The sequence below is a fragment of the Pseudochaenichthys georgianus genome, chromosome 1, assembly GCF_902827115.2.
Source record: "Pseudochaenichthys georgianus chromosome 1, fPseGeo1.2, whole genome shotgun sequence".
Taxonomy (NCBI): domain Eukaryota; kingdom Metazoa; phylum Chordata; class Actinopteri; order Perciformes; family Channichthyidae; genus Pseudochaenichthys; species Pseudochaenichthys georgianus.
In genome coordinates, this window is record NC_047503.1 from 37,942,281 (window position 1) to 37,952,506 (window position 10,226).

At 37.7% G+C, this 10,226-nt stretch overlaps 1 protein-coding gene across 1 annotated transcript in view; it reads left to right on the top strand.

The window, feature by feature from the left end:
* Positions 1-5,013: 5,013 nt before the first annotated feature.
* The window catches only part of LOC117448896 (excitatory amino acid transporter 3-like), a 7,933-nt gene continuing 2,720 nt past the window's right edge, over positions 5,014-10,226 (top strand). Inside the window, exons 1-4 of the mRNA XM_071204062.1 lie at positions 5,014-5,151; positions 5,273-5,412; positions 7,517-7,657; positions 9,934-10,020. The gene's annotated coding sequence lies outside the window, so the exon portion shown is untranslated. The remainder of the gene's footprint in view (positions 5,152-5,272; positions 5,413-7,516; positions 7,658-9,933; positions 10,021-10,226) is intronic.

Genomic DNA, 10,226 nt, shown 5'->3' on the forward strand with positions numbered 1-10,226 from the left:
CTTCAACAGTTCGTTCTGCAATTCCGGACTGGTGAAATCGAGAGGACCATTTAGCCAGGAGGTCAGCTCTGCATCGCCCTTTGCCTTGCACTTTAGAAGCTGGCTTAAATCCCCACTCTCCTTCTGATCGCCTCGAAAAGCCAGACCTCGCCGCGCCAAGTACCTCAGTCACACCCTCAACAATCTTCATCAGATGTCTTCTCACTTGTTGCTGCCGTCTTTCAAGCTCACGTGAAAGCTGCACATTAACAGGCTCTGGCTCCTTTTGACGCAAGCTTAGACTTTCGTGCTGCAAAGTCTTTGGCACAATGGAAACAGAGGACCCCTTTTACAGAGGGGCTGTAATGGAGCCATGGATGATCTTCAAACCACTTCTCCTGAGAGTATTCTATTCGATAGGGTTTGACTGGGTATGACTTTCACATTTGGATGATTTGGGCAAAGTCCAAGCTCCTCCCCTTCCTTTCCTGCACCTTCATTTTCGCCTGCCTGGCTGCTCTCTCTCTCATTGTCGAACTCACTCTCCCTGCTTGATGGCATTATCTGAAATACATATGAGGATGATCTCATCTTAAATTAACTTTAACATTAGACTGCTATGTTGTCATTATTCTGTCTTAACCATCAATATAGCTCCTTTCTGACTTACCTCCATGTCACCAGCGCACACTCACTGTCTGGTCGCCATGCTCACATTCTCGCTCTCTTTACTCTGAACACACCAGAGTGAACATGGAAGAAATATCAGTAAACTATTGACTAGAAAGACTGTTGATACACATTATACATATGGGGGGACACAGGAGTCTGTACATTAAAGTGGACCTATCATGCTATATTTGAATAATATAGTGTAGGACCATACCTACATAAGGCATATTTATACTTTTTTTTTTTAAAAAATACCAAACAGATCATGCATTTTAGCCATTCCTCATTTCGCTCAAATTAACACTGAGCCTGACATTTTGGATTCAGTGAGAACAGCACCACCTTTTGGCCTTTTAAATGTACTACAGCTTCTACAGCTTCTCCAGCGCGTTAGAACGGCAAAGCACGTGGCTGTCTCCTCCTGATTGGTGGAGTTGGACCAATAGCCGTCGCGCTGACAGGACGGTGCTCAATCTGGATCCGTTTTTTTCAGATCCGTTGCAGCCCCTTTTTTAGAGATTTGGGCACAAAATAGAGAGGGTTGTGTTTTCTGACTCTTCAATCCAATCCAATCCACTTTATTTATATAGCACAGTTTAAAAACAGAGGGTTTGCCAAAGTGCTTCACAATGAACATAACATTATAATAAAATATAATATTACACGAAAAGATAAAAAAGCACACATAAGAATAAATACAAGGCACATAAAGGCTATGGACAGACAGTGAAAGCATACAAATAGGTATGACACAGCTCAGACTGACTGGTAGGCGAGGGGAAAGAGGTGGGTTTTTAGGCGGGACTTAAAAGCTTCAAGAGTGGGCGACAATTTAACATGAGGGGGCAGGTCGTTCCAGAACTCTTGGTGAGTTCCCTGACGCACCGGGGACACATATTCATGTTTAAAAGACGTACAAAGGTGCATTTTGCATGATAGGACCCCTTTAACATTAAACTGCTATGTTGTCATTATTCTGTCTTAACCATCAATATAGCTCCTTTCTGACTTACCTCCATGTCACCAGCGCACTCTCCCTGTCTGCTCGCCATGCTCACATTCTCTCTCTCCCTCTCTCTCTTTACTCTGAACACACCAGAGTGAACATGGAAGAAATATTATCAGTATCTGACTGGTAACAATACTCACTTTCTCACTGCTCTTAACTTACTTGTTTTCTTTTCTGAGGCTGCCCAAAAAACTGTCTAATGTCACTGCCATCCTTCCTCTTGCTCATGCTTACAGCTTGACCTCGGCGATCTGCAGTTGCTGATGTGATGAATACGGGTCAGCAGCGCTGGATATAAGATAATTAAACATGTTTATTAGCAATTCTGAGCGTTCTAAACCCAGCACAAGCTATGATGCACAATACAAAGCTCCTGCGTGTGAGTATCTTTTAAATGCTTCTGACGATTATGAAATACTATTTCATAATAATTATAGTATTTATTATTTAATTAATTCTGGCACCTTTGGTATTTCATAGGTGTCACACATCACAGTTTTAAATCTTTCCACCCCCTACAAATTACAAAATAAAATATAAATAATCCACATGAATAAATATCTATTGGATTACATCCAAAACGACACCGTCATTTTCCACATAGCTGACACTAGCCCGCCAAACCCTGGCTAACAACTGAAACCAGCTAGCCCACAGCTAGTTAGCTACTATTCCTGAAAAGTTCGGTTTTAACATCAGAACTACAAGTTACTTACACAAAGAAGCTAAACCGGCGGGTTCATTAACATTACCATTACGAAATAAAATAATATAGATGACTTTAGGGCTAAGAAAAGATACCAGAACTGATGGAGGGCAAATTAAAACATGACTGACCTGCTTGGAGCATCAAGCTAACTGAAGGTGGACTCAGACGTGCAACAGCGAAATACACCCCCGGGTACAAAATAAGGAACCATTACATATGAAAAGAAATATCATTTTGGTGAAGTTCACAATAACAGAAAATATAGATTTTCAAGTATACAAATAACCAAAATAAAGAAGTCATAGAATAGCAAATTTATTTTAATTAAAAAAATCAAAAAATCATTCTCATGCTATTTATTGGGGGGGGGGGGGACATTTTGAGTGTATCTGAATATTGGGGGGGATGTCCCCCCCCCCAATGTATATGGTGAATACGGCCCTGAATTGATTAATGGCCCACATAAAAAAGGTAAACCCTGACGTTACATGGACGCACTGCATGACTCACCGAGAAGCATTAGCTAGCAAAAGAATGAGTCCAGAGTTGAATGATGTTTTGAATGATGCCGTAAAAGGGATCAACTTCATACAGTCTAGGCCTTTGAATCATAGACTGTTTCAGTCACTTTGTGAAGACGGTGGGTCAGACTCAGAACATGAACAGCTCCTGCTTCACACTGACGTCCGCTGGTTATCCCGAGGGAAGATGTTACAGCGGCTGTTCGAGCTACGCAATGAAGTGAGGGCATTTCTGTCGGAGCACACACACCCACTTGTGGCTATGTTCGACGACGCTGACTGGGTAGCTCGGCTGGGATACCATACCTCTCTGATATTTTCAGCAAACTCAACCAGCTGAATCTCTCTTCAAGGTAAAGACACGAATATTCTTAGCTTGTATGACAAAGTGTGTGGATTAATGAAGAAGATCAAGCTCTGGCAGAGCAAATGTGAAAAAGGGGATACAAGTTGTTTCCTGCAGCTGAACGCATACATTGCTGGTGAATGTGACAGAGCTCCAATTGTGAAAATAGTACACACACATTTGTCCAAGCTCAAGAATGAGTTCAACTCCTACTTCCCTGATATTGACAACAAGTCATCCACACTGGACTGGGTGCGTAATCCATTTGTGACGTGCATTAACAGCAGCATTCCCGCCAGACTGCAAGAAGACCTCATAGATGTGTCCTCAGATAGGAGCCTGAAGATGAGGTACTCAAGCACACCACTGACACAGTTCTGGTGTGGTGTGGAGAAGGAGTATCCTGGGGAAACATGCCCTGAATGAACTGTTGCCTTTTGGGTCCACATACCTGTGTGAGGTGACATTCTCCGCCATGACCCACATCAAGACTAAACACAGGAACAGACTCAACTTGGAGAATAACCTGGTCACAGCTGTTGCAACAATCTCCCCCAGACTCACAAAACTGATGAGGGAGAAACAGGCTCAAGTGTCACATTAATTGGTGAGATACCTTACTTCTTTTTAAAAAGTCTTTAAACAATGGCTATTATAATGTATATGATTAGTTATGATTGAATATGATTTAAGTGTCACATTAATTGTCTGATTGGGTCACACACACACACACACACACACACACACACACACACACACACACACACACACACACACACACACACACACACACACACACACACACACACACACACACACACACACACACACACACACACACACACACACACACACACACACACACACGCACGTCTGCCACAATATATAGACTATTAAATATATCCTGGGGATCACCACGATTGATTGCGTAGTAGGGGGTACTTTAGGTTGGCTTGAAATGCTTTGGCGGTACAGTACTCAAAAAAGGTTGGGAACCACTGCTGTAGTGCATTTCAATGTTCTTCCCCAACAGGAGTCCGTACATGGAATGTCAAATCAGGTCAATTATTGTGGTCGAATATCACACATTTGTCTGGGCTTTCAATTATGTAAAGCATCTACACCTTCGATCTCAGAAAAATCGCCTACATAAAAACCAAAGAATACATTTCAGGCAGTACGTCTGACATTATAGTCTATTTATATTTATTTCAAAATGTAATGAATGATGTAATAATCCTTCAAGGGATCCCCTTTAAATACAAATTTACCAGTAACCTCTATGTTAATTGTAACTGCAAAGCGATACAGTTTTATTGCCTTTTTGTATCCTGAGAAGAGATAATCCCATATGTAATCTGTTTCTCCCCAAGCCTGCATAATTGTCATGTTCACATAATAAAGTTACAATAAACAATCTGAATGACGAACATGATATTAACCAACAAGCACCGAAAACACCTGTGAGGGGAGGAAGGATGACTGCTTGATAGTATTGGTGCAATGGCGCCCCCTAACGGTGCATACAAGGAACATTACAATATTAACTACTTTGCAGACAGATATTATTCATAGAAAATACAATTGAACAGAATGAGAATGTTTTACATAACATAACGTGTAATGTGTCAGGGACTCAGGGTTGCCATGGAGCCTGATCTGTTGAGTTTCATAGATCACGTTAGGTCTATTAGAAATGAAGTTTGAATAAAAACACTAAAACAAGTTCTGGTGCTACGGACCTCACTTTATCTGTTCTGGTGAGTAACCTATTCTGTCAAATGTATACATTTTATTTCAGTAAAAAAAACGTTTGAACGGTTTTCTCTGAATGTTTGGCATCAGTTAAGTATTTTGGAATGTCAGTTTGTTTAGTTTCAACCAACAGCCAGGCTGAGCTCTTTTTAACTTGTTGGTGAGTAAGCTTTAGTTAATATGTCAGTTTGTTATAAATGTAATCTGAATGTTTATTATTAAATTATCTAAATATGATTTCAGAATTGTGCTTACGCTAATATCTGTTTATTTACTTTTAGCTAACAACCAGACTGTAGGAAGATGGAGACTGACGTTCCTGAACAGGGGTTCGGAAACGGCCGGGGCCTAGTGAAGAAATGCCGGGATGCCGTGCTTCAAAACAGCTATCTGGCTGCAGTTATCTCGGCTGTGGTCCTGGGTAGGTGATAAGAAACTACATAGCTATTTTACCAACTTTATTTTGTTTGGAAATCGAAGTAAATCCGCAACACTGACTCTCTCCCCATTTTCAAATCACGCCTCAAAACATATCTCTTCACACTCGCATATCCACCCTGATCGCTATCCATCACACATCCTCTGTTTTATTTATTTGATATGTTATATACTGCATTGTCTTGTTTATGTTTCTTATGCTGGTGTTAGGTATTGTGTATCTTGTTTTTATGTGTTTGTACAGCGACCTTGAGAGCCTTGAAAGGCGCCTATATAAAATAAATGAATTATTATTTATTATTTAGTAATGCTATATAACGGTTAACGTCTATGTAGACACGGCATGTGCCGTTCAGGGGCAGAGACTGTGCACTGGAAAAATGCTGCCCGTAAATCAAGTTAAATTATAATAAAAATAAGGTGTTTTCACTTCCACTCTTTAACCTGCCAATATGGCAAGTGAACATTTGCTTGGGAAGATTTGTTGAACAATTATTTAGAACTATATTTTACCAGGATCAGGAAATGATTGGAAACGTTTTCGATGTTCTTGTGTTAGTGTTTCCAATACAACTGTTTATTAAAATCAAGTAAGATTCATTTCTTGAAACAAGATGATCCATCTTTTACAAATACCACAGCAGCTTAAAAAAATGGTTTCATCTTCTTAAGTCTTATAGCAAGTGTAAAGACATATTATGACTAGATATTAGAACAGTTTTACTTGGCAATATTTTAGTTCTTACAGTGTGTTACACATTTAAAGCTTTAGAAGTGGCTTTTTACTGAAATTAGAAACAAACCTTAAATGAAATAAAATAAAAAATGTAAAAGATATTAAAAGCATATTTGAATGACAACATCAGTAAGATAAATCAAACTGTATAAAACACTGAGGAAATTGTTCTTTCCCCAAGGATTCCATTGCATAATCAAGTCATAACAATAACCTGTTACCAAGGCAACCACACCATCCTGTAACTAAATGAATCTGTAAAATAAATATAGTGGAGTAAAAAGTAAAACATTTGCTTCCAAATGTAGTAGAGTAGCAAATGGTCTCTCCAGGTTAAATCTAATTCCAGTAGACAATTTAAATCATTACAGAGCTGTTAAAAGAGTTGCCATGGTAATAATAACCCCATGTCAAATGTCTACCGCCCATTTAGTTTAACAAGAGACACTTTAATATTTAACTTTTAAGGTCATGGCATTCTGCCTGATAGTATGACATTAGTACAGTTTATGAAGATACATCAGAAGTCATTATTAGCAGTTATGAATGAAGAACATGTAATCCATTTTGACATAGTCATTGACATAACTGAGATGAACAGGTTAGAATGATTATATATATATTTTAGTGGTTTTACACATTTTACAGAATGTAATTTAATGAAAATGTTGCCAAGTTCTATTGTTGCCGTTCCACTTTTAATGGTTTTTCTTGCATACAGCAACATTTCTTGTTCAAGTGATTGACAATGTGTCAGATGGATAAATCCAGCGGACAGTCCAACAGCATTAGAACTGCAAAGTTGAATAGATATATTCGTTAGTTGTTGATTATTAAAATAATCGATTGTCAATTTTAGTATTTTTTTTAAGAGGACAAATTGAACTTCTATGATTCCAGCTTCCTCAATGTGAATATGTACCGTGTGTCTTAACCACCCTATGACAATAAATCCAACATCTTCAGTATGTATAAAAAAATGTATAAAAAATGATCCAGTCTAAATGTGTTCCAGCCATAAAATGAGCCAACGCCAAAACATACAAATTCAATACAGTCAATATAAACATGGAAACAAAGATCAAGAAATAGGAATTCTATAATCATGTGACCTTTTTTAATTACATATAATTATTCAAGAGCTACATTTAACCTGACTTTAACATAAGGTTTTAATGGTAATGGAGCTTTGTTGAAGAATTGAAAGTGCTCTACAAATTTCCCCCAAATGATTATGGATGGCTGAAGTGGTGAAAAGATGTATTATTGTATTACTAAATTGCGGTTCCCAGCTATTTAAACCTTTTCTTTGCAACATTTCTAAAAAAAATCTCCGAAAATTGTCTCACAGGTATAACTGCGGGCTTGTTTCTCAAGTTCTACATCCACATCTCGGAGCACGACAAGCAGTACATCGGCTTCCCGGGAGAAATCCTCATGCAGATGGTTCAGCTGATGACCGTGCCTCTCCTTCTGACCAATCTGATAACAGGTAAGCCACAGCAGTATTTCTCACACTGTTAGCTCATAAAATAAGGTGAACAATTGTGTGCATTCACAATATAAAAATGTTGGAAAAGTAATTGATTGCTATTTTTAAGACTACACCCATATTACACAATAATACACCCCTATACCACGTTAAACCAATATTACACCCACATTACACTGTTATTCGACCACACCATGTAGCAGCAAAGTTACACCCATTTCTCACCATAATTACACTGTTATTACACCCCTATTATAATATTATTACACCCATGATTAATTTAATTGAAATTAAACACATTTATACACCCCTTTTACACCCATGTTAGACCATTATTACATCTGTATTACATCCAGATTATACCCATGTTATACTGTTATTACACCGCTGTTTTATTAAACAGATACTACAGCCATGTAACACCAATATTACACCCATATAAGACTGTAATAATTACACTGTTATCACACCCATTTACACATGGACGCAACCTCTCAAATGACTGTATCCCACATGATACAAAACACATGTAAGGGTTCAAAGGAACATACTGCTCCTATAACCTTAATACCCTTAATTAAGGAGAGCGTAACTCGTGATGAAGAGCTCCAGTGCCACAAGTCACAATTACAGCAGCATGGTAAATGCTAGAACTAACACAAGTAGATTAATGTTGCCGATAAACCTACTTATTAATGTTAACCTAAAGTTTGCTAAAATCAGCCAACTTAAGCTACTGGTTAGATCAGACCAACCTTTAATGGATTGATCAATGGTGCATTTTTATTGCTCTGGAATTCTACTTTTTACTTGTCTGAGTAAAACATTATTATAACCTCCCCTTAAAATGTCAGAATTGTTGTTTAATGTTCAACAATCTTGATAACAATACATCCTGCTTCTTTGATCTTTTGCAAAGGCTTATTCGTGTTTTGAAAGCTACAACATACAGTAGGCTTGTACTGCCCCTTTTCTCCTTCTTGCCATTCATTGGCACTGAGCCACCTTTATGACACGCGATCGCCTCCAAAATGACCTGAACGATTTCTGTGTTAGAAAGTAGTTCAGAATAAAATGGTCTACTGTGTTACTCTGTGGATTGTTCAGATTAAATGTACAATTGTTTCACGAAGAATGAGGTTCTGTTCTATTCTGGTAAAAAACGTGTTATCATGTCCATATTTGACCTTCCATTAAAGAAGTAGATATCCATTTATCCCATATATTAGAATGAGAGGTGAATGAGGCTTTACTCCATTACAGGGATTCAGTTGGGTGTGGGGTGAGCCCTCAAGCTTTCCCAATACATATTCAAACCCCTCATTCGTACCACCCGTTATCCTCTTTAAATGATCTGACCCAGAACTTCACCTATTTCATGAATTTCCTTATGCATGTACAGTTAAATCCTGTCATCTGTTTACGCTGTGGTATTTTTATAACACATATTATATTATTATTATCATTTCCAAAGAAGAACTGTCATTTTTATGGAAAATCGGCCAGTTTTTAGACTCTAATACAGAGATGTCCTGCTTTTCTCGCTTCATATCATAATAAAGTGAATAAGTGTGGGATTGACATGGACAAAACTAAACTTTTAAAGACATCACCTTTGACTTTGATAAATATTTCACTTTTCTATGGCATTTTATAGATTAATCAATTGAGAAAATATTCAGATGAATCCATTTTCAAAATAATCTTTAGTTGCAGATTCATTTCAAAGAACTGAATACTGTCAGGTTTTGTATTTTTGTATTTTTTTACTGTAATTAATAATAAAGTTTCTACCCGAGATGAACTTTTAGCCATTGCAGTTTTGAATTCTCAGAATCAGAGTTCCTTTATTTGTCCCACAGAGGGGACATTTATAATTGTTACAGCAAAAGTATAGATAGAGACAAAGTAAAATAAAAATAAAACACGTCATGCACATAATATTTAAAATAAAATATATAAGTTGTTGCCCAGAAGAAGAATTATAGCACTGATATCATAGTTGGAGGTTATTGCTTTTGTATCAGATCATAGAGGGATTAGAATGTTCATAAAGTTTGAACATTCCTGAAATGGACTTTAGAAGTTTAGCATTTAAAACAAGCCGTGATTATGTGAATAATACAATGTTTGACATGTCTAACACCAATGGTTTCTATTTAGAGATGTCATACTTTATGTGCCTCTATCTTCCTCACAGAGGTTTAAATATCACTCCTGAACTGGAGTTGTTCATGACTTTAGCGTCCTGTTGCTCATGTTGTTGTTTCTTCCAGGTGCTTCTGGTTTTAAGGCTCACAGAGTAATCGCTGGACGTGCAACAGCATACTTTCTCTCAACCACTCTCATGTCTTTGTCCATCGGTAAGAGCAAGACTTTGGCTTCTTTTTATTCACATTTGCTGCACATGGCATTTGAAGTTTTCCTTTGCTTTTCACTTGAGCGTGTAAATATGCAATTTAGAACTCACTCTGACCGTTGTAATACAGCTATATCAACAAGGTTACATATTGACTTATTTCCAGGTTTGGGAAGGTTACTTAAAAATGTAATTTGTTACAATTACTAG